This window comes from Triticum aestivum, chromosome 4A (assembly GCF_018294505.1).
Source record: "Triticum aestivum cultivar Chinese Spring chromosome 4A, IWGSC CS RefSeq v2.1, whole genome shotgun sequence".
Classification (NCBI taxonomy): domain Eukaryota; kingdom Viridiplantae; phylum Streptophyta; class Magnoliopsida; order Poales; family Poaceae; genus Triticum; species Triticum aestivum.
Window position 1 is genome coordinate 262,557,047 of NC_057803.1, and position 7,191 is coordinate 262,564,237.

Below are 7,191 nucleotides of genomic sequence, written 5' to 3' on the forward strand. Positions count from 1 at the left end.
TGGGTGCTACCATATTTTCCATGCATATTTTGGTAAAGTTCAGTAAGGGTTTTTTTAGCTATGTCTTCAGTACTAGCATGCCAATCCTTTTTTTTGCCATGATATGTTCCTGTAGCACGTAGTTTGCTAGCTCTAAACATTGCTTCCTGATGCTGTTTTGACATGTTTAGTATTTTCTCTAAGTCTGTGAATCTGTTATCATTTCATTTTTGCCACGCTATTTTGAGCTTGTTCTGGTGAGAACTAGCAGGATCTCAGTGTTCATGGTTTGTAGAGCTTCACCTGTACTTTATGGTCATGTGATTTGTGACTATGTTGGAGTGATGTAGCATAGTATATTGTTGCATTCTAAGTGTTATGATGCTGTTAATCGTAGATTTGCAAAATTCTTGTTTTGCTTGTCATTTGCAAACCGTGCATCCGTTTCCAGTGATCCTTATATTGATTTCGACCGAAATCACTTCATTTTTCCAACAGCATACTTGTTTTGCCAAGTTGATTCCTTGATCATCCTTTTCCTTCCGGAGTACCCATATGCATTGCATGTCATACCTTGCATTCCATGCCATGTCTTGCATCATGTTGCTTGTGCATTGCACCATGATTGATTTTTATTCCGTTGCTTGTGTTCTTGCTTTGGGTAGAGCTGGGAAACAATTACATGAACGAGGAACCTGTTGAGTACGCTAACGAGGAGAAAGCTTTCGACAACTCAGAGAACATTGCAGGCAAGATGACCATTACCCTCGATATCACTTCTATCTTTGCTTGCTAGTTGTTTGTTCTATCGCTATGTCGCGCTACCTACCACTTGTTATAGCATTCCTCCCATATTGCCATGTCAAGCCTCTAACCCACCTTCCTAGCAAACCGTTGTTTGGCTAAGTTACTACTTTTGCTCAGCCCCTCTTATAGCAATGCTAGTTGCAGTTGCCTTGCAGGTTATTCCATGTTGGAACACGGATATTTTGGGATATCACAATATCTCTTATTTAATTAATGCATCCATATACTTGGCAATGGGTGGAAGGCTCGGCCTTATGCATGGTGTTTTGTTCCACTCTTGCCACCCTAGTTTCCGTCATACCGGTGTTATGTTCCTTGATTTTGCGTTCCTTACGTGTTTGGGGTCATGGGACCCCCTTGACAGTTCACTTTGAATAAAACTCCTCCAGCAAGGCCCAACTTTGGTTTTACATTTTCCTGACAATCTATAACTTTCCATTGGGTTCTGCAGACCCGAGGATCATCCTTATTTTAACCCCCCCCCCCCGGCCAGTGCTCCTCTGAGTGTTGGTCCAAAACGGACAACCTGCGGGGCGACCTCGGGGAAACTTGAGGGCTGGTTTTACTTGTAGCTTGTCCCATCCGGTGTGCCCTGAAAACGAGATACGTGTGACTTCTATCGGGATTTGTCGGCACATCGGGCGGTCTTGCTGGTCTTGTTTTACCATCGTCGAAATGTCTTGTAACCGGGATTCTGAGACTGATCGGGCCTTTCTGGGAGAAGGAATATCCTTCGTTGATCGTGAGAGCTTGTGTTGGGACACCCATACAGGGTATAAACTTTCGAGAGCCGTGCCTGCGGTTATGTGGCAGATGGGAATTTGTTAATATCCGGTTGTAGAGAACTTGACACTTGACTTAATTAAAATGAATCAATTGCGTGTGTAGCCGTGATGGTCTCTTTTCGGCGGAATTATGTTTGAACGTAAGTAGTTTCAGGATCACTTCTCGATCACTTCTAGCTTCACGACAGTTGTGTAGCTTCTCATCTTACTCTTATTTGCGTATGTTAGCTACCATATTTTCTTAACGCTTGCTACAACTCCACCTCATTGCCTTATCCTACCAATAAGCTTAAATAGTCTTGATCTCGCGGGTGTGAGATTTCTGAGTCCTCATGACTCGCGGATACTTCCAAAAAAGTTGCAGGTGCCGATGATACCAATGCAGGTGATGCTACCGAACTCAAGAAGTAGTTCGACGAGGACCTTGGTCATTAATATGTGTCGTTTCCTGATGATCATTAGTGGTGCCCAGTTAGGACGATCGGGGATCCAGTAGTTTGGTTTATCTTCCTTCTCATTTGGTTGTCCATAGTCAGACTATGACTCTACTATGATGATGTATGAACTTATTTGAATATTGTGTGACGTGGCGAGTGTAAGCCAACTCTATTTATCCCTTTCTTATTCATTACATGGGATGTTGTGAAGATGACCCTTCTTGCGACAAAACCACTATGTGGTTATGCCTCTAAGTCGTGCCTCGACACGTGGGAGCTATAGCCGCATCGTGGGCGTTACAAGTTGGTAATCAGAGCCATCCCCGACATAGGAGCCACCTTCTTTTTTTTCGACACCTGAAACAGTAGGAGAGTCTCCTACTGCAAATTTAATTAATGAATGCAATTATGTTACATGAGATCATTTACAAAACATTCCCTTTTGGGAATGAGGGTGTGGGGGGAGACTTTTTACAGGGAGTTAAGGAAGGATGAGAGAAAGGGTTTGTGTTTATCTCCTACTCTATAAGTAGGGAGAACAAGATCTTCCTTGAGTCTAGCAAGCCAGGAGGCTTGAGTTGGGAGCACTCCTCTGAAGTGCTTATTATTTCATTCCTTCCAGATGCTCCATGCAGCAAGCATAAAGATTTCCATGAACAGTGGTTTATTCCAAGAGATTTTAGCTTGTCCCACCCAATCTAGACGTGTAGGCGCTGCATGGCCCATGATCTGATGTTTGTCCTAGCATTCAAGGCTAAAGGTGCATTCCAAGAAGAGGTGCTCCACTGTCTCATTGTTGCAATTTGTGGAAGGAGGCATCCAAAGTCAGTGCCAATGTTATAATGTCTCCTTTTGAGCATGTCTCGGGTGTTGAGTCTATCCGAGAGTAGCAAGCAGCCAAATACTTTGATCTTATTGTTGCTTTAGATTTCCAGATCCTTCTGTATGCTCGTTGTGCATGGATATCCTTGAAGTAGAAGGTGTAGAACTTGTTGGCTGAATAGTAGTTGGTCCCCCAAACACATGTCCACTCATCATTAGTCAGGGGGTTTAGGAGTTCAACATGCATGGTTTTCTGCTGTAAATCTCGTGTCTCCTCAAGAGCTTGAGTGGAGAATGGAAGATGGAACGTTTCACTAAGAGACGTGCTGCACAAGAAATCTCTCACAGATATATCCTCCTGTTGTGTGAAGGAGAAAGCTCTGGGGTGGGTCTCAGCCAAAACGTCTCCAATCCATACATCCTTCCAGAATAGAGCCAAAGATCCATTGCGAACAGTCACATTGGTGATTCCTCTATATACTGGCATGAGTTTTGAGACGTCGCGCCACCAGAATGAGCCGCACAGATCTATTACAGGTGTGATTTTAGTGGTGTAATATGTGTTCCAAATTAGCTCCACCCAAGGTAAGTCCCAGTGGTTATAGAATTTATGGAGGAATTTGAGGAGTATTGCATCACTTTGCACTTGAAGATTAAGAATGCCAAGCCCTCCACACTCTTTAGGTTTGCAAATCATGTCCCATGAAGCCAAAGAGTTGCACTTGTCACCTTGGTCTGTTTTGTTTGTCCATAAACATTTTCTTCGGATTTTGTCCATAAGCTCAATAATGCCATTCGGGAGATTGAGAGTGCAAAGAGCGAAAATTATTAAAGATGTTATGACTGAGTTCAGAAGTGTGAGTTTCCCTCCGTAAGAAATCATATTGAGGGTGGCAAACAGTCTTCTCTCCACACGACAAACAAGGGGCATGAGATCCAGAATGGTTGGTTTAGTAGTGCCCATTGGGAGCCTGAGATAGGTGAATGGTAGCTTGCCAACGACATAACCAAAGATATCTGCCAATGCGGTTGTAGTCTCTGGATCACAGTTCATTGGTATGAGAGTAGATTTGTGGAAATTTATCTTCAAGCCAATTGAAGTAGCATAGTCAGAGAGTATGGTCTTGATGGTTGTGGCTTGGGCAGAGCAAGCAGGCATAGCAAGTATAGTATCATCCGCGTATTGGATCACTGGATAGTCTTTCTAGCTATTGCAAGGAAAAGGTAGGCTAATCTCACCACGTGAGAATGCATCATTGATTGCCGCTTGCAAGAGGTCAGCTGCAAGTATGAAAATTAGTGGAGACAGGGGGTCACCTTGGCGTACTCCACATTTGCAATGGAATTGCCTTCCAGGTACACCGTTGAGCAGGATTGCAGATTTTCCTGATGAGAAGATGCATTGTATCCAGCCGAGCCATTTGTCATTAAATCCCATATTCTTCATGATGACTAGCATTGCCTCATGATCTATTGTATCAAATGCCTTAGCAAAATCAAGTTTGAGAAGCACAATTTCTTTCATGGAGCTTTGGCATTGATAAATATATTCAAAAGCCCATGCAAGGCAGTCTTGCATGGTGCGACATTTCAGAAATCTGTACTAGTTGCGGTGAATAATTTTGAGAATGACCTTCTGCAAACGGTTAGCCAAAATTTTTGTGATCACTTTTAGATAATAGTTTAGAAGGGTGATCGGTCTGAAATCGTTCACAGTGCTAGGAGCATTGGTTTTTGGGATCAGTGTGATAAAACCATCATGAATGCTTTCAAGATTGAGATTGCCATCAAATAATTGGTTGCAAAGTTTATAGAAACCCTCTTTTATTATCGGCCAACAAGCTTTAAGAAATGCTCCATTGAATCCATCCGGGCCAGGTGCATGATCAGCAGGCATTGTTTTAATAACATGATTGATCTCAGCTTGGGTGAATGGGACTGTTAACTCATCGAGACCTTCAATCCTTTTGATAATTCTTGGAAGGTCAAATTTCATATCATTATGAGGGGAAGTGACAAGTCTTTGTTTAAAGGATTGGAACAGTAAAGCTTCTTTCCCCGCGTGATCCTCCACGCAAATACCATCATCTGTGGACAGTGTTGCAATATTATTTCTTCTGTACCGCTCGGATGCCATGGCCTGAAAAAACTTGGAGTTTTTGTCTCCGAATTGCACCCATCGAATGCTGCATCGTTTCTTCCAATATAATTTTTGATATTTGAGCAATCTTATGAGGTGGGCCTTGAGAATTTTTCTGAAATTTACTTCAGGTGTGGACAATTTCCAATAAAGCCCTGTTCGAATTTTCTATGGCAATGGAGAGCTTCGAAATGCTTTTGCTCAAGTGTTTGAGATCATGTCTTAGAGTTTTGAACTTTCTGCAGAGCACTTTTGCCATATTTTGGGAAGACAGAGGTTTTGACTAAGCATTATGAACTACGTGCATGAAGCCTGGATGTTGTAACCAGAAAGATTCAAACCTGAATAGCTTGGAGGGAGGGATGGAAGTTTCAATGTTAAGGACGCAAGGGATATGGTCAGATACTGGTCGTCCGAGGGGCTTAACCATTGTGTGAGGGTAAGTGCTTGTCCAATTATTGCTTGTGAAGAACCAATCAATTTGCTCAAGTAACGGATCAAGTTGCATGTTACTCCAGGTATACTCGTGGCCTTTAATGGGAAGTTCAATTAAGGCTTGTGATCGAATAAAGTCATTGAAAGTAATCATGTCACTATAACTCCCACCAGGCTTGTTTCTATTATCAGGGCTTCTAATGAAGTTAAAGTCTCCGACCAAGAGCCAATCTTCATGAGAGGGGATATTTAGTGCCATGAGCCAATTAATGAAGTTAACTCGGTTGACCCCTTGACATGGTCCATATACATTAACCAGGGTCCAGAAATGAGCCAATTGGGTTGATTAAAAACGTGTAACCAGGGCAAAGTCTTCGTGAGCTATTGTGGTGGCTGTGAAAATGGCACTATTCCAGATCGTAGCCAGGCCTCCCGAGGCCCCCGGGAGGGCACAAAATCGAACTGATCAAAACGTTTAGGGCAGCAAGACTTAATAAAAGTGTGATCAAAAGATGATTTTTTGGTCTCTTGCAAACATATAATAGCACAACCACACGAGTTGATTGCATTTGAAAGCACTAATTGTTTTGCATCAGAATTCATACCCTGGACATTCCAACAAAGTACGTTCCAATTAACATGAAGGACCATAATAAAGATAGGATAATATGAAAGTATGAGCAGATAAACGACAAAAGTATGAGCCCTGGACAGAGGGCTTAAGCCTGGGTCGAGGGTGGGCCATCATCAGGAGATGCCTAGAGCTGCTCATCAGTGAGCTCTTTAGAAGGGATACCACACATGACAGTACAAATGTGCTGAATAACTGGTATCGCCGTGTGTGGTGGTATCTCTGAAGTTGCAGATGGCTCAGAAACAACAGTGGTGGAAGACGCAGAGGGAATCACCCTAGGTTTTACCTTAGAGACCTTGGTCTTGGTATCCGAGAGAGGTGGAACTTTGAATCCATCGTATTTATTAGATCTGCTGCTGCGGCAGAGAGGAACGACAGATTTAGGGGCAGGTGCTTCTCCACGCCGACTTGCAGAGGCAGTGACAACAGATGCAGGTGGATCGGGTGTTGGTAGCCTGATTTGCATAGCCATATCCAGACCAGAGTCCTCCATATGAGAATCTTCCATATGCTGAATAGCAGCCACAGCCACCCCAAGATCAATACTAGGGTTATCAAGTGCAACAATGGCAGAGTTCTCCTGAAAAATAGTTTCATTTGATACTGACAGTGGCTCAGGTATTTTAGTTAAGCTCAGGGTGGGAGGAGCAGACAGTGTATGAGGTAGGACACTGCCAAAATCAGTCACAAGCTGAGTAGCTTCAGACAGTTGCAGAACACCATCTTGCTCTACAATGGTCAGCCTCATATCAACTCTTTCATATCTGAATCCATAACCAGTACTGCAAGGTCCATAGGTAGCAATGATAGGCATAATTGCAGCAGAGAGGAAGGTATTGAGATTTCTTACAGGAATACCTTGGTTAAGCAGCATAGAAGACATGATGTCGCCATTAGTTGTCATCTCAAAATGCAACCCATCATCAGAAATTGAGATTTGCACATCCAATGAGCTAGGCTGAGGTGCCCTGAGAGCTGAACTCTCCCCTTCTTCATAATGAGCTGCAATACTGTTGAAAATGTTCCGAGGCACTAGGACATAGGTGTCAGAAACTGTGGCACTAGAGTCTGAAGATCCAAAAGCAGAGATAGAGTCATTCCAGGCCATGCCTGGGCTGTCCTGCAGGTTGTTGGCTGGAAGAATTCCATCTT